Source organism: Armigeres subalbatus, chromosome 3 (genome assembly GCF_024139115.2).
Source record: "Armigeres subalbatus isolate Guangzhou_Male chromosome 3, GZ_Asu_2, whole genome shotgun sequence".
NCBI lineage: Eukaryota > Metazoa > Arthropoda > Insecta > Diptera > Culicidae > Armigeres > Armigeres subalbatus.
The window spans coordinates 125,829,909-125,855,329 of NC_085141.1; the positions used below are offsets into that span (position 1 = coordinate 125,829,909).

The following is a 25,421-nucleotide window of genomic DNA, read 5'->3' on the forward strand; positions in this document are numbered from 1 at the left end:
CCCTTCCCGTCATTTGACCAAAGTCATACGGCAAAAAGCCATTTGTTCGAATGCCTTTGACTGAATAACACGATAAGATGAAGTCATCTAGGCAAATTCCATCTAGCCGAATTAAACGTTTATTAGGTCGAAAATGGTTTGACCGAAAATGTGATTTGGCCGAGGTTATTCGGCTGAGATTGCCGTTTGAACGAAAAAGTCGTTTGACCGAATGCTGAATGAATGAATTTTCGACCAATTTAGAAATTCAGCCAACCGATTTTTTTCTGCTAAAGGAATTGTTCGACCAAATGACATTTTCGGCCAAATATCAAAATGTCTATTTCTAAAGGATTTCTTTGGATTTAAGCGTGAAATCCTTTGGAATTTCCACTCGGAGTTTTTCTTTATTTTTAAGCAGAGCTTTTCAAAATTTGAACAGGAATTGTATGGATTTCCAAAGAAATTATTGGCATTTTCATGAAAATAACTCTAGAGGTTCAACGTGAGGATCAAATTCTGTGAACTTCTTCAAACTTGACGGCGGCGAGCCGATGCAAAACTGTTGGCGACGGAGGCGCGCACCTATATACCCGGCCCGAACCCAAAATAATTTAATTATTTAAACCCGAACTAAATCGTTGTCTACATAATTTTTAACTATGTAATCCTTTTACATCGAAATATATGTAAGCCCAAACAACGAACAAGCTTCAAAATTAACAAAACCGAGTAAAAATTTTTCAATATTTTATTCCTAAAACCCTGACCAGATATTTTTTCGTTCCAAAAACCCGTACCCGACCCGAACCCGATATTGTAGTCTGGTGAAACTCGAATCGATGCAACAGTTGTTTGTAGCGTTACGATTTTCTGTTCTTCTAACTTACGCTAACTAATTTTTTCAAAAACTAGCTAAATAGAATCCATCAGAACCGCTGGCAGTTCCACTTCATTCTATAGCAAGTACAATCAAGTTCAAGATGCTTCTTCAGGGTTCTAATTAGACTTGCGAGCAAAGGCGTAGAATTGCCAACGGCAAGTTCGATTCTTGGACCAGTGTTTTCGGGTTTTCCACCCATTCCCATTCTCGACCCCTGGGAATAGTGCAATAGCGGGAATGGAACAGCTTTCAATTATAGAGTCATAGAAAAAGAGGAAGAAGGGTGCTTCTTCGGTCAATCTTCATCTCGATTGTACAGAAATTATGGGCCTAGTACCCAAGGGCGAAGTTCTGCATTCAAACTTCTTCAGCAGTTGCATACTAAGTTATTCAAATATCTTCTGACGGTACACATTTAAATTATCAAAATTTACATTATGCTTCAACCTCTACTTTAAAATTCATATCATCCACTATTTGTATCAGAAGGTTTTCAGGCATATACCGAATAAAATGGAATAATCCCAACCCAACTGTTCCAATTGACCCGACCCTGAGCAGGCAGCGATATTTTTTTCCACACCAAACAACAATACCTCCCAATAAAGCCCCTTCAACAAGAACATATTACCTCTTTAGCAACGTAAAGTTTCTCACACGGTTATGCTCTTGTGTTTTTATGCTTGTTCCTACAGCGGTAGACATCGGAGCGCGCAATATGGCTACTGTCCTCCAAGACCCATTGAAACCAGATCGGTGGACCTTGTTATTTGATTTTGCAATACGACAGCAAGAGAATGTTGCACAATATAGTGCAGTTGGCAATTTAGCCACCCACACTTAATCCACATCACCCAATGCTAACCTAAGCGAATGACTGCTGCCTGCCAAACCAAACAACAGCTGGACGGTTGCAAAATTGTATCACATAGCGCACCGATCTACCGGGTTATTTTTTTCCTCTCCGATAGCGGAGTGAATTGATAAATGGCAAATCGAGCGAACGCGGTATCTGTTCAATCAAGGTATACACAATCCATTTTTAGATGTCTTGTACTGATTCTGAAATATGTCAAACTTCACTCAACTACCATGGTCTTCGAAATCATGACTTTACGAAATAGTATCGATACAAAGCTCGCATATGGAAGATTTCTTTCAATGCCCTAAACAACTAACTTTTAAAACGACAAAAAAATCGAAAACGCTTTCCATCATGATTATTAAAATTAAGGCGAATTATCACATCCAATAGATAATGATAGCAAAAAATGAGGTAGTTTCAGCAAAGGTACATAACAAGGGTCACTTAAGCCCACAAATCCAGCACGAAGATGAAGGCAACATTTTTTTTCGTATTGAATCATGTAATTTATGTGTCTAATATTACTACGTTCAATGCACTGTTTGTTGGTGCTTTTGATATTGATGGCATAAACGATCACTACAACAGCATCCAACACGTTCAACGAGAGAAGATGGTTTACATTCGAACCGCAGTTACTACCAGTTGTAAATTGCGGTTCCGTTCAAATCGGAATGTCTCTTTGAATGGTATACCAATTTAAGGTCACATTGTTGATGGTTGAGTTAGGATGGAATCAGCATCGATCGTTCGCTACACAACCACGGTGGCAAATAACCTCGACAATCGTGAATGTTTTCGAGGCAATTGATCGTATTGTATGTGAATTCGAATAAAGAAGCAATTAGTGAAATATTTATGGTGGAAGGTTTTATGATTCTTGGCGCAAAATTCATGCAGAGCAAGTTACAAAAATCATTTGCTTTCTTTACTCATTGCTGATAAAATCATAACCATAGGGAACAAGTTCACTTGATTTTCGTTCCATTGGTTTTTATTGGATAATATGAAAACCAGGAGCAGCTACCCCATTTTGTACATGTCCCATGTTTCACGTCTGATTTCCAAATATTTCTTTCGTAATGTCATAAAGTTTTCTAGTAAGTATCCAATAATTGGTCCAAAGCTCAAAGTTTTTCATATACATTTATAATTCTTTATCGATGATAAATGAATAATGACTTGTTTAGTATCCTAAAGACTCAGTACACTCAATTATGATGAACCGTTCCTTTGTGCTTAATAAAAGAAAACTCATCTGATGACTAAGCCACTTCTCAACCGGACCTTCAAAGAATCCATGATGTAGAACGCAAAGTATGCAAATCCGGAACGACATCGACAGTAACTCACCGCTCGGTAGGTCGAACAGTAATCATCCTTATGATCTTTGTAGTTCACGGTGATTCATAATGAAAACCACAAATCTCAACTGCGCTGATTCTATTTCTGTTTTTGAGTGGATCATGATTTTGTCATAAAGAAGATAGCACAAACTGCCGTTTTTATTCGAATCTCGTACATTTATGTATATATGGATTGGATATGAGTCAGCAATATTTCATTTTACTTTTATATATATACTTATATGATGAATTGATATTTAATTCTGAACAGTGGACGTATAATGCGAAAAGACATATTTCCCCTATAGGTCTCGAAACGAAAACTAATCTGAAAAAAGCATCCTGTAAAGGTTCTTGAAGTCAAAAAGTGAACCGGTAGGATAGTAGAAAAGCCCAACCAAAACAAAACTAGGAAACCTGATCTCGATATACCGACACAGCATCAGAACCTTGTGTGTGACTAATTTAAATTCGACGAGCTCGATTGACCTTGGGGAATGATATAACTTTACCAAACCATACCGTAGGCAAAAAACTGGCTCTGATTAAGAGATGGCTCAAATTATTCCATCACGCGTACCGTCTAGAGCTAATCCCCACATCTGCAGAATGGTGAGACTTTCAGGGTCTTCTGGTAGCGAAGCGACTGCGCGAGCATCAATTTCGCATGCTCCCCACTGCACCTGGTTGGGCCGTCGCGTGCTCGCAAATATTGCGGATGTTGATGGAAGGTTGTTGCATCGTTAGTAAATGGCGAATGAAAATAAATACCCAATTACCCACCGGTGTTGGTGCACCGCAATGCATTGGCTCGCATATTTTGGCAAGGAGAAACATGAAAATCCGCACTTTTCCTTGTCGAAGGTTCGGGAAAGTGAAATCAGAGATCTCATACGAGTCGCGTTTCACGGAAGGATCGTAGTTGATTGGGAAAATATTGATTTCATCAACATCGGTTAGAGATCGGCATTGCTTCCTCCTTTGTGCTGAAAATTGCTTTTTGCATGCATTTGTTTCTACGATAAATCGGCCAGTTTCCTATACTAACCAAGATAAACAAAACATCTAAAAATTGGGAGATGCATATCTGCATGCAAAGGGGATGTGTTAACGTCACGTCACGAGCCATGCAGTCGACGGAGGGTCCGCAAAACGTCTTCAACCTTGCTCGCTGCGCACCTTCCCTTTTTGTGCTTTTCGGATCGATGTAAAGAACCTCTTTCACCAGGCTCTTACTTATTTACTTACTTACTTACTTACTTACTTACTTACTTACTTACTTACTTACTTACTTACTTACTTACTTACTTACTTACTTACTTACTTACTTACTTACTTACTTACTTACTTACTTACTTACTTACTTACTTACTTACCATTTATTACTTACTTATTTACTTACTTATTTATTTATTTACTTATTTATTTACTTATTTTATTTTATTTATTTATTATTTATTTATTATTTATTGATTTATTTATTTATTTATTTATTAATATTATTTATTTACTTACCCACCCCACCCAAACCCCAACCCAACCCCACCCCAACCCCACCCCCCCACCCCAACCCCACCCAACCCCCCCCCCCACCCACCCACCACCCCACCCACCCCACCCACCCCCCCCCCCACCAACCCCCCCAACCCCACCCCACCCACCCCCCCCCCACCCACCCACACCCCCCACCCACCCCACCCCAACCCACCCACCCACCACCCACCACCCCACCCACCCCACCACCCCACCCACCACCCCACCCCCCCCACCCACCCACCACACCCACCCCAACCCCCCACCCCCCCCACCCCACCCCACCACCCCACACACCCACCCCCCACCCACCCCACCCACCCACCCCACCACCCACCCACCCACCCACCCACCCCACCCACCCACCAACCCACCCAACCCACCCCACCCACCCACCCACCCACCCCACCCCCCCCCCACCCACCCCACCCCACCCCCACCAACCCCACCCCACCCACCCCCCCCCCCCCCACCACCAACCCCACCCACCAACCCACCCACCCACCAACCAACCCACCAACCAACCACCCACCCCAACCACCCACCACCCAACCCACCCCACCCCACCCACCCACCCCACCCACCCCACCCACCCACCCACCCCACCCACCCAACCCACCCACCCACCCACCCACCCACCCCACCCCAACCCCACCCCAAACCCCAACCCACCCCACCCCACCCACCCACCCACCCACCCACCACCACCCCACCCCACCCACCCACCCACCCACCCCACCCACCCACCCACCCACCCACCCACCCCACACACACCACCCACCCACCCCACCACCCACCCACCCACCCCACCCCACCACCCACCCACCCACCACCCACCCACCCCACCCCACCCCCCCCCCCCACCACCCCAAACCCCCACCCACCCCACCCCAACCACCACCCACCCACCCACCCCACCCACCCCACCCCACCCACCCACCCCACCCACCCACCCACCCACCCACCCCACCCACCCCACCCACCCCACCCACCCACCCACACACACACCCACACACCCACCCCACCCCACCCCACCCCACCACCCACCCCACCCACCCCACCCAACCCACCCCACCCACCCCACCCACCCCACCCCACCCCACCCACCACCACCCACCCACCCACCCACCCCACCCCACCCACCCACCCCACCCACCCCACCCACCCACCCCACCCACCCACCCACCCACCCAACCCCACCCACCCCACCCCACCCACCCACCCACCCACCCACCCCACCCACCCACCCACCCACCCACCACCCACCCACCCCACCCACCCACCCACCCCACCCACCCACCCACCCACCCCACCCACCCACCCACCCACCCCACCCACCCACCCACCCCACCACCCACCCACCCACCCACCACCCACCCACCCACCCACCACCCACCCACCCACCCACCCACCCCACACCCACCCACCCCCCAACACCACCCACCCCCCCCCCCCCCCCCACCCCACCCCACCCCCACCCCCAACCCCAACCCACCCCCCCCCCACCCCCCCCCACCCCACCCCAACCCCACCCCCACCCCAACCCCACCCCAACCCCACCCAAACCCCACCCCAAACCCACCCCAACCCCACCCCAACCCCACCCCAACCCAAACCCAACCCCAACCCACCCACCCAAAACCCACCCACCCACCCCACCCACCCACCCACCCACCCACCCAACCCCACCCCACCCACCCACCCCACCCACCCACCCCACCCACCCACCCACCCACCACCCACCCCACCCCCCCCACCCACCACCCCACCCACCCCACCCCCCCCACCCACCCCACCCCCAACCCCCACCCACCCACCCCCCCCACCCACCCACCCACCCACCCACCCACCCACCCACCCCACCCACCCACCCACCACCCACACCCACCCACCCCACCCACCCACCCACCCACACCCACCCACCCACCCCACCCACCCACCCACCCACCCACCACCCACCCCACCCACCCACCCCACCCCACCCACCCACCCACCCACCCACCCACCACTCCACCCACCCCACCCCACCCACCCACCCACCCACCCACCCACCCACCCCACCCACCCACCCACCCACTCACCCCACTCCACCCCACCCACTCACACCCACCCACCACCACCCACTTCCACTTCACTTACTTACTCCACTTACCACTTACTTACACTTACCACTAACCCATCTTTGGCCCAGAGCTCAGAGCCTCAGAGCTCAGGGCTTCAGGCCCAGAGCTCAGGGCCCAGAGCCCAGGGCTCGGAGCTCAGGGCTTCAGAGCTCAGGCTCAGAGCCCAGGGCTTCAGAGCTGGAGCTCAGGGCTTCAGAGCTCAGGGCTCAGAGCCCAGGGCTTCAGGAGCCTAGGGCTTCAGAGCTTCAGGGCTTCAGAGCTTCAGGGCTTCAGGGCTTCAGAGCTTCAGAGCTTCAGAGCTTCAGAGCTTCAGAGCTTCAGAGCTTCAGGGCTTCAGAGCTTCAGGGCTTCAGAGCTTCAGAGCTTCAGAGCTTCAGAGCTTCAGAGCTTCAGAGCTTCAGAGCTTCAGAGCTTCAGAGCTTCAGAGCTTCAGAGCTTCAGAGCTTCAGAGCTTCAGAGCTTCAGAGCTTCAGAGCTTCAGAGCTTCAGAGCTTCAGAGCTTCAGAGCTGTTGATGGTGGTTGTGCCAGGAGTGCCAGTTCCTTACTTCGTGCTTCTTAGAGGATTTTGCTGCGGCGAAAGAGGCGGAATATCTAAATGCCTGTCTCGGTACAGGCGGACTCAACTGGTGCAGATGGGGATAATCCGGAAGCAACTCTGACGTAATGGTCGAAGGTCGGTGATAGAATGTCGATCAAGTACCGACGCGACAGCCAGGAAGGTGAGGTCCAAGCCGTAGAGCAGTCTGCTGTCGATAATGCGCTGCTAATTCGTAGACGGAGCGCTCGGTAGTTTCTATCAGTTCATCTTACAGTTACGGTTTTAACTGCTCGGAAGTAGGACATGAAGGTTAGTACTCGGACGATTGATACCCCTAGAACCTTCACTTCACTACTTTTGGGATGGGGTGATGTCCCGGATAGCTGGTGTCTCTTTATGCAAACATGATCGCGGACACACTTACTAGCTGTCATAAGGATGGACCAATGTGGCCCAATAGAGGAGGGTGCAAACGGCTTATTGAGCCATGTTGCGTATACGCCCTGATGAGTCTCCGACGCCAACCAACAAGCTGTCGTCATGAAAACCTATATGTTGGACGCTAGGCAACAGAAAACTCCGTCCATGATGACAAAGAAAATCTAAGACCGATCCATGGGGTACACCCGTTTCCGCTTGGTAAGGTTTTAAAGCTTCACTCCCTATGAGAACCCGGAAGGAGCGCCCGGTAAGGAAATTGCGGATAGAGCTAAAAATGGTACACGAAAATCTCCATTCGCCGAACAACCTGGAGTTGAACTGGAGTCGTCGAAAACGTCTGCAATCCAGGCCGATGGATGACTAACCATGACCTCAGAGATGGTCAGGAGGTCAGCGAGATTGGCTGGTGCTTGCATGCACCCCGGGTAGGGACATTGTTCTTCGGAATCGGGATCACAAAGTTAAGCCGCCACTCGTTCGGAAAGGTTCAGGTTCAGGAACAGAACTTTGGCAGGTGGGAGATTCTCAATCATGGAGTACTATACCCCGGTTGAGCCAGAGGACGTCCCTCTGTTTCTAGACAGGGGACATCGATAAAAATCCGGGTGCCTTAAAAATTTCTAGGGCTACGATGAATCTAATCCTGCTGAATAACCTTTTACTGAAACCAACGATTAAAATATTTCCCCAGTGTGTAGGCAACCTTTGAAGGGTCAAATATTGTTGGATCTTGGACATCAAGGTGAATAGGGAGAGCCTCATGACCGCTCGGAGGACCTTCCTTCTGGCGTTGATTATACGACGCGTTTCTTCATGATACCCAGGAGCGAACCGTAGAGGAGATGTATGTTGACCACGATGATTGGTATGTAGCCTCGAAGGCGGATTCCGGCGACAGGAATGCAGGATGCTGGTTCCTACCTCATTCATATTTTCCTCCACGAGAACGCTCCATGGGGTCTGCGGAGATACGATTCTCCTTTTGGAGGGAGGTCGATAATCCAGGGTAAACGGTCGTTGATCAACAGCTTTAAGTTCGATAGGTAATACATGTAACCATCAATATTCCACTGGAGGCAGAGTTTTACCTCCATGTGAAGTGGTCCAAGTGGGGTCGGGAAGGTCGATAGAAGGTTGCCTTTGTTCATTCCAGTCGAAGGAACTAGCGATTCAGGTGACGTATCAACTAGATTGTTGGTTGTTGGACGTGGGGAAGAACCCATTTTGAGATTCGATACTATACGCTCCAGAGGTTTCCGGTGGGGTGCAGCTGCTGCTAGCAAGAGTTTTCCGCGAAGCCGGATATGGATGACATCTGGACCCTGAAAGAGGGTCAACAGGTAGAGCAAAATCGTAGCGGATGAACCGCGGAAAGACATTTCCAGGAAGGTCAGTTGATTGGTAGAAGAAATGGGTCTTATCGCCCGGGTGTGCGTTTTTGGCCATTATCTCCTACAGTTTATTAGACGCAATTTACCTTTCCCGTCGAAAATTGTATCTCGTTTTATTCTTTCAGTCGATTCTTTGTATTACTTGAGGTCAACTTTCCCGAAGAACCCATATTTTTGTAGCCACTAACAACATATTTTAAAAATCGAAAACAAACACTGAAAAACAGCACTTTTTCGATTTTTTGTTTCAAATTTTAAAAATACTTAGGGGCGTCATAAATAGGTACTTTGGAAAAGTTGACCTTGAATAAAATAAAGAATCGATTTAGCGAATAAACATTTTGACGGGAAAGCTCATTTGTTTCTTAAATTGTTTCTTAAACCATTACAACTTATGGGGGAAATGGATTTCCACATAATCGCTGGCGGATAATAATTTCCAGATTCGTTTGGAATAATGAAATAAGTGTAATATCTATATTCCGTAAACTTAAATCTACAGCTCAGATAAATTGAACATTACAGCCAACACTGTAGTAAGCATAGCAAACTTGTATTTATATTTCTATCAAGTATGGAACCAGTTTTCAAACGACTTTTTATCTACTCTCAATCCCACAATCTAATAACGTGTACCGTTCCATCAGACCAGTTGTAGAACAGCCATATTTTTCACTTTCAATCGAGGTATAAGCGCTGGCGATCGCAAGTCGCAACCATCCACGTCACTCGGCTTCAATGCGTTCGATTGCCGGGTACAACCCACAGCGACGCAATTGCAGCAAAAAAAAAACTCGCCGACCAAATGTCACAGACAACCCAAAATGATCACCCGACGTGGTTGTTGTTGTTGTCGTCAATTGCATAAGCTGGTCTGAAGTATCTTGACTCCATTTGAGTCTACCAGGGCTGATCGGTCAGCCACAACACGCTAATTAGTTATCATAGAAAACGATGCGGCTGCTGATTGTATCATTAGAGATGAGGAGAGGAAGTATGTACCACGATGAGGCAACCAACCACTGCAGCATCACAGATTTTATGCATGCAATTAGGTAGCAAATTATGAACGATGGTAAAATTTGCATAAGCCGCATTGTTGTTATGGCTGTGTGGAATTCGGTATTTGCCGGAGCAATTTGTCGAGACTCCATGCTGCTCAAATTTGTTTAGGAAGTCTGCTTTGATAGAGCTCCGAGCACTCTACATGTCTTCGTGGAATAATCAACACAAGGTGAACCTCGGTCAATTGAGCTGGCATTGCCATACACAAGTGATACACCGGACCAGATACAAATCTGGCAAATAGGCAACATAAACATGTAAAAATGCATGTTCCGAGCCTACATCCGCCACATCATTAGTCATAGCGATCCGTTCGACCTTTCGAGAGGTATCTCCAAACCAGTCCCATTACAAAGAATCATTAAACCCTGCCAAGAATGCCATAAATTTTGCCATACCATAATCTCGATTCATCCATCACCCGTAGGTTCGTTGCTTGCCGGCGCGACGGCATTCAACTCCTTCTAGACTCTAGAAGGCACATTTTCCTGCCAAGCGAGCGGATTCTTGCCTCCATCGTTGCGTATTTCTTCGTTTGTGTTCCCTGAATATGGTTACCCACAGTCATGGAAGGTATCTATGCATTTGTTTATCGACTCAATCCCAATAACACCACGCTAATTATCGGCTCTCAGTTCGTTGGTATCTAAATAACGAATCGATTCTAGCAACAAGTCGATTGTTATAAGTCATTTACTTCCTAATTTGAATATATAATTCAACTCCTTATTACACCACAACCCATGAAATTTATGATTGAAAATGATTCCGACAATCTACTTGTATAATGGAAACTAATCGCAATATTAAGTAATGCATCATAATGAATAAAGTCCTCAAAGCTAGACAACCAAAAATATAGCAAGTAATTGACACGGTCTTGCTACTCGTTGTCGTGGCAAAGGTTCAGGAAAATAATCAATACAAAACCAGTTTGAACATAAATAATGCGATGCTCAATAGCAACGACAGCGACAGAAATGAAAGGAAAACCGTTGAGGCCCCTTACCAACTACAGCAAGAGGGCTGGAGTGAGTATTGATTGTACTGCTGACAGAAGTTGACTTTTGATTAGTAGATATAATATGTACGATTTTGTAATGGATATTCTAGAATAGTCTGATACTGTGGGACATCAAAATCCATACACTTAAGCACCCCAGTATATGAAAAAGCGTAGCTATGGATCATAATATTATTCTTTATGGATACTCCTGAACTATTATATGGATTTATTAGCGTTTTATGGAACAAACTAATCTTATTTGGGGAACGTTTTTCATTTTTTATGGATCATTTTTACACATTCAAATGTACAAATTAATGGCTGCCGTTACTTTTGGTGATATTACATTCTACACCAGGCCTGCCCAACCTTTTCAAGCCGCGGACCAATTATTATAATTTCCACTTGTTGGCGGGCGAGAATATATTCGGTAGATAACTTTTTAAATATTTTCAAAAAATAAACACGATTTTATTGCGTTCAAAAAATCTATTTTTCCGCAATCTTCTGGAAACTCAGATGTGAATATGTACATTAGACTGGCCCAGATTACTATGGGGAGAAAAAAATGTTGTCGAATTCCACGGGGCAAGAAAAAGTTCATTTAATCATCATACAATGTTCTGTGAAATTTTTCTGTAGCATACCAACTGCCGTTTTTGCAATTCTGAGGTCAATCGAGCAATCAGAACCAATTTCCAGATCGAATGAGTGACGGAGGTGTATTTTCCTATACATTTTGGCTGAAATCCCCATACAAACTTCAAATCAAATGCGCCAGCTTATGCAACAAGCGATTAAGCTGAAATTTTCAGAGATTGATTTTCTCACCCAAAGACACAATCCTGGGGGGTGCCCCGTGGAATTAGACAACTTTTTGTTTCCTGGGCCAGTCTACTAGACAACCAAAAATATAGCAAGTAATTGACACGGTCTTGCTACTCGTTGTCGTGGCAAAGGTTCAGGAAAATAATCAATACAAAACCAGTTTGAACATAAATAATGCGATGCTCAATAGCAACGACAACGACAGAAATGAAAGGCCCCTTACCAACTATAGCAAGAGGACTGAAGTGAGTATTGATATACTGCTGACAGAAGTTGTCTTTTGATTAGTAGATATAATATGTACGGTTTTGTAATGGATATTCTAGAATAGTCTGATACTGTGGGACATCAAAATCCATACACTTAAGCACGCCAGTATATGAAAAAGCGTAGCTATGGATCATAATATTATTCTTTATGGATACTCCTGAACTATTAAGGTACACTGGGGGAAGTGAAAAATCGATAGTGCATGTTTGAATTAGTGTAAAACCAGTTTAAATGATTTAAATGCGTTCAATCAAAATAGGCTATCAAAAACAGTCAATTTTGCACCAACTGTGCGGTAATTCATACCATTTTGGTCGCTTGAAATTTATGGAAATAGATTTTAAAATTAGGAGTTGTTTTTCCACTTTCCCTAGTGGGATGGGGTAAGTGGAAAACCCATGTTACCTTGACCTTCAATAGTGATGAGTAGTTACATATAACTAAAATCAATACGATAATTGCTCTGAGTATTTTTTGTGGAATAATTTCATTACCCTAACGGAATAGATCCTCAAGGAATTCTCGTAATAGCTAGGGGAGGGCTGGTTTTGCCTTCTCGAACACTAAGTGTACGTAAAGTCTATATGTTCGCCCCAAAGATGAACTTTTTAAAGGAAAAATGGGACTCACAGGGTTATAAACTAATCAACTTAGTTTAACGAATTGATATGATGTCTGTATGTGCGTATTTGTATGTAGTGTGCGCAAAGCACGTACAAAATTATCAGCTATTCTGAAGCACTTGTCCTTAACCAATTTGTTCGCAAAAAAATTGCATTCAACGGCGAAACTTGTTATGAATAAAAATAATTGTGAATTGTACAATATATTTACCTATCAGTGCTATTTTTAACTTTCTTATAATTTTTTTTTTTCATATGTAAAACATGTGAAAGGCATCAATACCGATAGGTGGATTAATAAGGCATTTTCTCATTTATACGAGTCCAATCACCACTGAAATCGCAATGATAACAAAGAAGGAACTGTGGTTACCCCCAATCATCATCCCAATTAAAATTCATATTTTTATGTGTGCTGGAATTCAGCAAAGTGGTTCATTTATTTTTTGATGAAACTGGATTATGATGCATTATTTGCATCGTTAATCACCTTATATTTCTGTCTAAAGATCCTACGATATGCTGCACATAATATAATCTCACACCGTTGCTTTGAGAAGCTAACCATTTACTTCCAATCGAGTTGACGGCTCTTGCTTCACGATAATATTTGCAGCTTCGCAGATGTTTGTTTTAATTACTTCACAGCTCGTAACAGTTCTCCCCTGCATCAGCAAAACATTCCCAAGCTTCAATAACGAAACTATTTCAAGTTTACCGCCCCGCACCGGTCAACTCCCAAATTTAAGTGCCCCATAAGCCGAAAGTCACGTCCGCGACACCGTTCAATCTCGGCAAACCTCTGGATGCCGCACAAATTCGAATTTATTAAACTGGCTGGTTGCGAGCGACGACCGAGACGGTGATGAATTGTGGTCATGATGGAGCTCATCATAATCGCCACGGTAATCCGCGATGCAGACTAAGAGGGTCGGCGGACCTCTTGCTTGACGCTCTGACACGTTGTTGCGTCGGTCGTTTACATAGATTTTACGACGAACACGGTTATGTGTCCACTCACCAGCCCAACCTAAAGCAATCTTATTCAAGTAGGAAGAAGGAAGTTCTGGTGACTTGCCGTGTTCGAGTTAAAAACAATTGTCTTTTTTGATGTAGCGACTGTGTGGTGGATGATGTTTCCTGCCTGAATTATTTATAGGAGCAACACCCGAGATTGGGAGGGGGGCAGTCTGTAGTCGAATGTTCAATTATGAATGTGCCCAAATAAGATACGAATTTCCTGAAAAGCGAGTCAAACCGGACCAAGCGACGCGGCGGCGGCGCTTCGCTGGGATGGGTGTATGGTGCGTAGCGGAACGAGAGCAACAGCAAACCTTACGTACGTAGAGTTCGCTGACATTTGCGGCAGCTACGAGTTTGTGAATGACCGGTAGTTTAATAAAGGTAGAATTCAAATTTGGTGATTATGAAGTGGGAGTTGCTTGTGCAAAAGTTATGAACGATTTATTTATCTGGAGCTGGGTGTTTTGGTGGCGGATGGAGAGTGGGTGTTTTATTAAAAATGTTAGCAAAGATAATGAATTTACTGTACCGGATTCTTTGAAATCCTTTAAAAAAGTTTTGCTAAGTCTGAATAAAAAAATGGCAGTTACAATAATACGAAAGAGCTTACACCAGGGCAAAGTAAAAATGGCACCATTATGTTTTTTGACTAAATGACTCGACCATGGTATTTGATCGGGAGTTTTTACGACTGTTGTTTTTTAAAAGAGAGGCGTGTTCTGGATTTTAACCATTCCTTTCCCACAAGGCATTTTTTGTCAACATCCATTGTGAAGCGGTGCTGGTTGGTGTAAGATAGTTTTTTAAAAACTTTTTTCGGAGTTTATGTGTGATTCAAAAAATATGTAACTATGGAGGTAAATTTGTCATGTCGCCATGGATGGGGGTAAAGTGGGCAATGTTCTAACAGAGAAATGGAAACAAACTAGCTCAAATTTCAACCTAAATCGGTACGGCTAATAGTGAAATCATTTATAAATCAGATTGAAACTGTGTAGAAGGGGCGAAGAGAAGGGGGATCTGGTAATTTACGCTTCATGCACATAATCCTACAATTTCTACATTTCTGAGCGAATATTTCCATACAATGCACCACGTTCACGGAAACGGCCGTATCTCAGATGTTGGTCATCGGATCTGTGATATCAAGCTCTAGTTTCTGTAAAAATATATGTAACAAGGACGAATACTTCACCCAAGTAATTAATATGGGAACACAAACCTATGGTCTCAAGAAACCTCCTGCGGTCAGAAGATGGTTTTGAACCAGTTTTTCAAAACTAGATAAATTTCCTGCCAAACCATGCGAAACCATGTATTCCACAGAGTAATGGTCAATTAAATTTAAAAAAAAACGCATTAGAAAATTGGTTTTTCTCAGGACCAGCATTTTCTGAACAGAAAGGTTTGATTGCAAAAATCGACTGTTTTAATGGCATCAGCGTTTGGCGTGCTAGCTTGGTGGCTTTTGGTGATTCCGTCCATTCATACAAATGTATTGCATTATATTACTCCGACGCGCGCTACTATTGAAGAGCAACTTTCTATCGTTGCCAAACGATTAATTGTGCACTTTGAAGAAAAGAATTGGATTTCGGATCAACCTTCTCTTGTGTCGAATAATAGTCCTGTAGAGAATCGATATATTTAAAGCAACTTTTAAATCCCTAACAGCAACAAAACATAATTAAATCTTGTGAGGATAATCCATTTGGCTGCCTTCCATTCAAACAAACTAGTTGGATCATTCCCTTCCGATACGCATCTGCGATTGTGCTATTGAAGGACAACTTTCTGTCGTCCCCAAACGAGTAAGTTTTGCACTTTTAAGAAAATTCATCTCGGATTAACCTTCTTTTGTATAGATCGATGGCTCGGACTAACTGACTAACAGAAACAAAACCGAAGAATCTTGCCATAAATTTTCACGCCTATTTTTCCTTTATTTCGAACTTTTTGTGGATGGTGTCTTTTGGGATTATCATGTCCTCCACTGAAAGCCAGATTAGTGGCTTCAGCGACGAAGTGGCCGATGAGTCGTGCTGATCCCTATTTCACGGTTGGAGACTCAAAATCCATCCAGCTGTGGGCTGCTATTAGGCTTCTTGATTCGGTTGACCTCCGAGCAGTTTGCTTAATGTTTGAAGAAACACAAACTATGATGACCGAATTCGTACAGCTACGTAGTCCTACGTCCCCTTTGCGTACAACCCGATTGGGCAGCACCTTTGAGTTTTTAATATTATTATTTAAAACTTTTATATACAACGCAAAAGTAGGAAGGTAGGGGCCAGTTTTCCCTGTGTGTTTTAGGTACATTAATTTACGAATCCTATGAGTTACTATTTAGACAAGAGCCTAAATTTGCAGCGTAAAAAACTTTGGGGGTCCACAAGCGATACAGAAGTTTGAAGAGTTATCAGCAGGAAATCCATTTTTCTTCGATACGCATGCGAAACGAACGACAAAAGGAAGCCATCAACAAAGCTTTGTTTTAGTCGGAGATAATAATGACAAATAGGGTAAATCACTACTTGGGCCTATGGACCCGATTCCCGGTTACTGCACATAAAACTAAGGATTCATACTTTTTAGAAGCCGTAGGTTTAGATTTGATAATTTTTAAAAAGTCTCCCATTTATTTCTCACAATACTCAATATTTTCCAACTATTTATTTCACTCCTAATTGGTCCAATTATAGAAAATAAAAATGTAAATTCCGAACATTCGCTCTCCGTTGGTATACCACTGAGCCGAAGTGAATCTTTCCACTTTTACAAAACGATATTTTCATATAAACACCTACCTGAAAATCGTCACAGCTCTCGATACAATCATTGCTTCAATCTGTTAATCACCACATAATAATTCTAAACTCGCACACTTTAATCTTTTCTATTTGTTCGTTTCACTAGAACTAATATAAACGTATTAGAATACATTTAAAAATGTATCCTCAAACCGAACAAAAATTCACCTCGGCCTAAGAACTTCTAGCCGCACCGTGCTGCCAGAAGGCCAGGAGTATTTTTTAGTATGAAAAAAATCCTTCATCGTTCATAGGAAAACTATCTAATTAGTTGACGCTATCATGTTATTTATTATTCTCTCGATTTCAAAAAGTGAAAAAAATATAGTTTTTAAGCGTTTGGGAGTAATTCGGATGAGTGAATATATCTTTTCAACCAAATTAAAATTATTATAAATAATACCATCTGGCATCATGTCGGCGTTGAACGTGCATATTTTTGTTTACGTTGTATTTTCTACCGCCCCGAGAGAGAATGAGAGTAAGATGTTGAGAGATTGAGCGATATTTTGCTTAGGCCGGGAACTGGTTTGGAAGTGGGCCGGAAACGAAATCGCTATGACTGAAATGAGTGCTGGACCTCGTTAAGTTAAATCAAATAAAAACTTTTTTAAACGATGTTTACCAAGAAAAGCTATTTTTAAGCATAAGTGAACCCCATTGCAGTATTGCACGGCCCACGAAATTTAGGATAAGTTGCTTCCTGTCATAAATATCAATTAAATAATGCAGTCGTATGCATGTTAGGCCGTGAATGGGGTAAGAAACCCTATCCGAAAAAAAATGTCAGCAACAAAAAAGAAGACAATTTTGTTGCTAACTTTTCATCCCGTTATTTTGCATTACCTCTACAGCAAATTTTGATTTTATGCTATCACAGTTTCTGCTTTTATAGAAATATTCGAGAATCTAACTCTGTATACAAAATATTTCTGTATACAAGATATTTCAAACATGTTTCTGGATAAAGGCAATAGTGTACATGATCTTTTCATCAAAAGTTAACGCTTACCAGGATTAAGACAATGGTGGATGTGATCTCTCCTTCAAAAATAAATGTAAGCGTTTTCCCGAATTAATGCAATAGTGAACATGATCCCTTTTTCAAAAGTAGTCACTTGCCCTAATTAAGGCAATGGTAGATGTGATCCCTTTTTCAAATGTAGGCGATAGTCCAGATGAAGGCAATGATGGGCGTGAATCCTTCTTTGAAAGTAGGCGCTTGTCCGGAATAAGGCAATGGTGGATGAGATTTGCTGACAAATAAAACCGAAGTGGCTACCAGGTGGAAACAACACTTCGAGACTTTGTTAAATAGTGGAAGTGACGATGCATCGGACGACGATGGACAAGCTATGGAGTCGCCTACACTTCTTCTTCTTATTGGCATTACATCCCACACTGGGATAGAGCCGCCTCGCAGCTTAGTGTTCATTAAGCACTTCCACATTTATTAACTGCGAGATTTCTAAGCCAAGTTACCATTTTTGCATTCGTATATCATGAGGCTAGCACGATGATACTTTTATGCCCAGGGAAGTCGAGACAATTTCCAATCCGAAAATTGCCTAGACCGGCACCGGGAATCGAACCCAGCCACCCTCAGCATGGTTTTGCTTTGTAGCCACGCGTCTTACCGCACGGCTAAGGAGGGCCCACAAAGGTCGCCCACACTAGATGAAGTTAAAAAAGCTATTAAAGACCTGAAAAACGATAAGGCTGCGGGCAGGACCCCCTTCCGGCTTAACTTCTCGAACATGGCAGTGAGCAGCTTTATGAAGTTCTGCACCATATTGCGTCGAAAATATGGGAAGACGAGGAAATGCTTGCTAGCTGGTTGGACGGCCTCATTTGCCCTCTCTTTAAGAAAGGGCACAGACTGGAGTGCGCCAATTACCGAGGAATAACCCTTCTTAATTCGGCGTACAAAATTATGTCCGGTATTCTGTTCAACAGATTGAGACCGATTGAAGAGTCCTTCGTCGGCGAATAGCAAGCAGGTTTTCGTGAGGGCCGATCAACGACAGATCAGATATTTACTCTGAGACAAATCCGGGAGTACAACTTGCAGACAAATAATCTGTTTATTGATTTCAAGGCGGCGAAGGATTCAGTGAAACGGAATGAATTATGGCAAATTATGCTTGAACATGGTTTTCCGGCGAAACTGATACGGCTGATTCGTATAACGTTGGATGGATCGAAATCAAGTGTAAAGGTTGCGAATGAAATATCAAATTCATTTGTTGCCTTAGATGGATTGAAGCAGGGTGATGCACTCTCGAATCTATTGTTCAATATAGCGCTCGAGTGAGCGATTAGGAGAGCTGGTGTGTAAAGAAGCGGTAACATTATCACAAGATCGCATATGCTCCTGGTATTTGCGGACGATATCGATATTATCGGGATTGATCGCCGTGCCGTGAAAGAGGCTTTTGTGCCTTTTAAGAGAGAGACCGCGAGAATTGGACTCACGATCAATGCCAGCAAAACGAAGTACATGGTCGCTGGCAATTAACGTGGGTTCATTAGTGTTGGTGGTAGCGAAATGGTGCTGGATGGTGAAAAATTTGAAGTGGTAGAAGAATTTGTGTATCTTGGAACATTAGTGACGTGCGATAATGATGTTACCCGCGAGGTGAAAAGGCGTATTGCAGCTGCAAATAGGGCTTCATAACCAGCTTAATTCCCGTAGTCTGCAAACGAAAACAAAACTCACGCTGTATACTAATCTTATTCTTCCGGTGGCTTTGAAACATGGACGTTAAAGGAGGCTGATCGGAGAGCTTCCCCGAGTGTTTGAGCGTAAGGTGCTGCGGATAATACTCGGCGGTAAACAGGAAAACGGTATCTGGAGGTGTCGCATGAACCTCGAATTGTTCCAGGTGAATAAAGGGCTGAATATTATTAAGCTTATACAACACGGCAAACTACGGTGGGCTGGTCAAGTTTTTCGTATGCCGGAAAAACGTCAAGCGAAGATAATATTTAGTGAGAACCCGGAAGAGGCCGCAGGCTTCGTGGAAGGCCGCGTACACGATGGATTTTTGCAGTTGAAGAGGTCCTGAGGGCGCTCAATGTTCAGGGCGACTGGAAGCGATTGGCCCAGGATCGGGTCCAGTGGAGAAGGATACTCCATTCGACGTAGGTTCATCGAACAGCTGTAGCTCGTCAAGTATGAAAATTTAGCAATTTTGAAAATGAAAGTTGCTATACAGATCTTGGTAGGTTATTCAGGAACGTCCATTAATTATGTAACTTTTAGAGAGGTTAATGTGGTTGCGTGAAGCGTAATGATTCATACGAAATTGTATTATGCTTTATACAAAAAATTTGACAGAGAATAATTGATAGATCTTCCATTATACATAATTGTAAAAAAAAAATGGTTGAGTCTACCGTTTCAGGAAAGACCAAACCATGAAAAAAATAATGGTGAACTTGTCCTCTTTCAGCATGCTAAAGTTAGAAGCAAGGACTGATAAATCTTAACTCTTTACACTGAGTCATAACCTTTGTATCACAACAACAACCTATCCAATCCATTCTATCCATTCTCACATAACATTCAAGAGCAAACTTGTCGAAGAATACATTTGAAAATAATCATTCGATTAGTGGCTTAAGCATAAACCATGACAACCTTGAATTCATTCCCTACCCAGAGCATCGCTTTTAAGTTCAGTACTTCTGAAGTGCAATGAGCTGATGAGCGAGAGTGCAACCAACTCTTGCCAAGTACGACCTTCAACCACGCAGAATCCGGTATTCTATCGCATCTCCCGGAAACCGATACCAACAGCAACAACACGAACGAACCACACCTGGCTCGATTGCTAAACCACTTCAACTAGCCACCCTGATCTGATACACTCCCTTCTCATTTCTAAATGGCAAAGACCTATCCGGGAAGTTCGAGTCTGACCGAGCCACGCTTCATTTAACGATCGCCAGTCTCCACTCATTACTCGCGTACCTTCTTACATATAGGCTGCGGTCGGCAGCTCGTAATCAACCTATTCAAACGACGCACGCCTTTGTCCGCGTGTAGGACAATCTGTCATGCCATGCCGCAAAACTTCGGATTCGGATCAGCTTGTGGCTTGGTATGTGTACCTGATCGTTAATCGATGCAGCAGCGGTTACTTTTTATATTGAGCCTTACTTTTTTGTCTCTTGCCTGGGTAACTGGTTCGCGCATATATAACTATCCACTGTTAACGAGCACATTGTTGCCCTGCACGTGTGAAAGCTGAGCGTTGTTTGTGTTCTCTTAGGTAAAGGGTTTCAATCCGTGGACTGTGCTTTCGGTGCAGTGGTGCAGCTAGGATTTTGTTGTCGAAGCATGTTGGTTTGCAAGAGAAAATATGGAATTCTGTACCTGTATACAAAAAGGGCGAACTGATTGTACGACAATTCCCCGAAAACCAATTCCCCGAATGCAATTTTCCCGAATGCAATTTCCCCGAATGTAACAATTCCCCGAATGTAACATTTCCCCGAATGTAACAAATCCCCGAAAATAAAGTAGTTTTTGCAAACACATAATTGTCATCAACTATTGACGCCCGAACGGAGCAGCGTTCAAAGATTTGTTCCAGAGTGTCTCTTTGGAGATGCCGAACATGACCAAATCTTTCAATAGTATTGTATGCCCTTGATCTTCCTTACTGTTAAATTATATATCTTATTGTTAAATTATAAAGATATTATAATAAAGTGTTTTCATATTCATTTTTTTTCTAAAATATTCTAACATAGGCTGAATTTATTTGGTGGAGCGGAATCGCAAACAGAAATTCCGTTTGAAAGCATAATGGTAAAAATTTGTGAAATCAAACTCCTGTCCTATGTAAGGTCTATCTCTTCTTAAGAAGTTACTGTAATCGTGGATATGAATCCTTAAAAAAAATAATGCGTATGCCCGGAATAGGGCAATGGTGAATGTGATCCCTTCTTTAAAAGTAGTACATCTACTCGGAATAACGCAATGGATTAATTTGATCTCTACTTTGAAAGTAGATGTTTTTTCCAGAATAATGAAGTGAATGTTATTCCTTCTTTAAAAATCTGTATCTACCTGGTCTATGGAAACGGTAGATGTGATCAATTCATTAAAGTTAGACGTTAGCTTGAAATAAGCCAAAGTAGAATGAAATTACCTTTTCAGAAGTAGGAATTTGCCTGCAATAAGGTTATGATAAATGTAGTCTCTTCCTTTGATGTAGACGAGTTTAGCTGGAATAGATATAATATATGAGATCGCATCTAGCAATAAATATCAATTAGGCCGATACAAATATTTAAAATCCATTTTGTCTCCCCCCCTCGGATTTTTTTTGCCAAAAAATGACATTTTGAGGGGGCAACAAAATAAAATTCGGATAATTTTGAGGATTTTCAAAACATTCTTTAACAAATCCGAGGAGTTTTTTTATTTTTTTCATTTTAATATTTATTTTTTATTATCCCCCCCCCCCCTTGACCTTTCGGAGACTAATAGGACAAAAAGTCAATTAAATATTTGTAACGGCCTTATATAAACCGAAAAAAATGATGTGTTCATTCAAAGAAGGCAATATCTTGTCCTTATTCTTGTCCTCGTCTACGCACACGCGATCATTTAAGGAAGGCATTATCTCCTTCCTTCGCTTTACTCCAGGCAAACGTGTACAATTGAAGAAGGGTCTATCTACCCTCTTTGTCTTATATCGGGCAAACGTGTTCATTTTAAGAAGGCATTATAACTCGTCTTCCTCTAATACCGGGAGAAGCGATTATAAAAAAACATTATCCCTTTCCTTCGCCTTATATCAGAAGACGCAGTAATTTTCTTCCTGTATCTCTATCCTTCTTCCTTATTTTTCCATTCATTCTTCCTACATCTCACTTCGTATTTCACTCTTTCTCGCTCCTCACATAACACTTCTTGCATCATATTTTTCACTTTTCACTACTTACTCCATACTTTTCACTTCTTACTATGTACTTACTTACTGTACTTACTTCTCATTTCTTACTTTTCACTTCTCACTTCTCACTACTCACTACTCACCACTCACTTCTCACTTCTCACACCTCGCTTCTCACTTCTCACATCTCACTTCTCATATCTCGCTTCTCACATCTCACTTTTCACTTCTCACTTCTCATTACTCACTTCTCATTACGCTCTTCTCACTTCTCACGTGTCACTTCTCACGTCTCACTTTTCACTACTCACTACTCATTTTTCACTTCTTACTTCTTACTCGGCCTATTGACGGTTCGGCATACAGTAAAACCTCCATGAGTCGATGTTCCATGACTCGATATCGACTCATGGAAGCAAATTATGCCATATTAAAATATATTTTCTGGGTTACTTAGATGGTCCCTTCAATCAGCTTCCAAAGGATTTTCTATTCCACATCTCGAGATTTCCATGAGTCGACGATCCCTTCTACATCGACTCATGGAGGTTTGACTGTAATTGTCTTCGGCCCAATGTCCGAGCATCTTTTTTTACAATTTTTAAGCGAGTTGTTCCGCGACTCTCACTTTTGTTGCAACTCAAAAGTATGTCAAAAGCCAATTATGCGACTTTATGTTAAACGACGCAGATTCCTTTTTCAGTTTTAGTTTTATCTGCACTGTGGAAACAATTCGGGGAAATGTTACATTCGGGGAAATGTTGCATTCGGGGAATTGTTACATTCGGGGAAATGTTACGTTCGGGGAATTGTTATTCGGGGAAATTTCATTCGGGAAAATTGCATTCGGGGAATTGGTTTTCGGGGAATTGTCGTACAATCGAGCGAACTTTTTAATGATGATATCATTTTTCAATAAAATAATTTATTTTAGGATTTGGCAGAACAAACAATATATAAGCCTACCACTTTCTTTGAGTAGAGCTTTAGCCCATGATCCCAGTAAGTTAGATAAATGTTTTGCTAATAATTAAGTGCACGTTTGTTAATCAGACAAAAAATATTAATTTATTCTAAATTGATTTTTTTTAAACTTGGGGTTCGTCGTTTGTGCATATTCTTTCGAACTCGGGGAAGTAACTAGTATGTTTTGTAGGAAATATAAAAATGCTAAAACTATTGTCCCCAGGAAAGCAAGGGAATCGTAAGAAGCATCTATCTAAATCAAATATCATATGTATGAAATAATTAATATATGTATATTTTTGTAATCATATGTATATTTGCGCACACGAACATCAATACCGTTATCGGGTGTGATAATGGGCTAAAGGTGGGTGAGAATGAGCCAATGCTTCGACAACTTAAAATATCTTTGTCTGTATAATGGAATTAATATAGGGGAAGAAGCACCAAAACACAAATCAACCTTCAAATTAATTCTTCTATATTCTATTCTAATAGAAATATGTTCCAATTTTTCATTGGTTTTCATCAGCGAGTTTACACGAACTAAGCTCAAAGCAGAAGGGAGCAATCGAAAGCAATGAAGAATAGAACCGAAAGATATCGCCTGGCTTGGTATGATAGCCCCCATGATGCGCTATCAGGCTAGCCGTTCCTGAATGGATGTTAGGCAAAATAACAGCGATTTTAATTAATATTGTTCGCTGATGGCCTTTTCACCTTCTATATTAAATAAAAATTTTACACTTGTCGCACGGTTGCGATAATTTTCGGGTCTATTCTTCATTGCTTTCGATTGCTCTCTTCTGCCTTGAGCTTAGTTCGTGTAAACTGACACATAAAAGCCAATGGAAAATTCAAACAAGAATCTCACGGTGATGAAACTTCCTTAAAAGAAATATGTACGTAGAATCCTAAAATTTAAATTGGTAGCCCCTACCGCTCTAACTATGCCAATGGACACTGTAAGTGACAACGCCATTGAGTACAGCTCTAGCCATGGATCGATCTATGGCATGAGCGCAATTACAACGAACAAGCCAGCCGAGGCCCTTGCTTCAGATAAACCAAAATGCCGCCTCTGGTTCAAATCGATACACTTGGCTGCCATTCACTTTCAGTTTCTTGATAAATATAGGCATATGACGCAGACAAGTTGCGTTATTTCATTCCCTGTTCAAACTGAATCGAAACGAGACACAATCACATTTAATTATTGGTGTGTCCGATCGACGGTAACTACCGAACTGCTTTTGGACTCGTTGGAGTAAGTTTAAAAAATATATTATTTTTTCAATCCTTGGTCAATAATTATTTAACTGTAACCCAACTTAATAAATGTACCTATCTTTAGCTAAAATAATTCATCATTAGCATTAGCATTAGCATTAGCATTGAGCATTTCGCACAAATTCGTAGGTGGTACAAACCTGGACTATTGTATGAGAGTAGCATCACTTTCATCCGTTACCACAGTTATTGATTTGGGACTAATCACTATCTCTTACATGGAAGCAATGCACTCTCCAATAGTCAAGATCTGTCCTGGCCACGTCCTTGCGAATGCTGAGGAAGGGGAAGGATGGTTAGTTGGACACCTACTTAAAAAAGATGCAGAGAACTCTACGACCTCTCATAGGTGCCGATTTGTTAGTATGGAAGATTATAACAGTAGGAATCGTTTTGATATAACGTGACACACAGATAGAACTATGATAGAAATACAAAGTAGGAAAGGGACGAGCCTGGAATTGGACCCACAACCTCCTGCTTATAAGGCAGAAGCGGTAGCCACTAGACCACCGAGCTCGTCTTTTA

General features: G+C 42.8%; 1 protein-coding gene across 8 annotated transcripts in view; it reads left to right on the forward strand.

The window, feature by feature from the left end:
• Nucleotides 1–25,421, forward strand: part of LOC134227992 (chitin synthase chs-2) — a 136,811-nt gene that overhangs the window by 52,201 nt on the left and 59,189 nt on the right. The window contains exon 1 of one of the 8 annotated variants that reach the window (XM_062709734.1): nucleotides 24,739–24,870. The exons of the other annotated variants lie outside the window; for them this stretch is intronic. The gene's annotated coding sequence lies outside the window, so the exon portion shown is untranslated. Of the gene's footprint in view, nucleotides 1–24,738; nucleotides 24,871–25,421 lie in introns of those variants that run through there. 8 annotated transcript variants of the gene reach the window in all.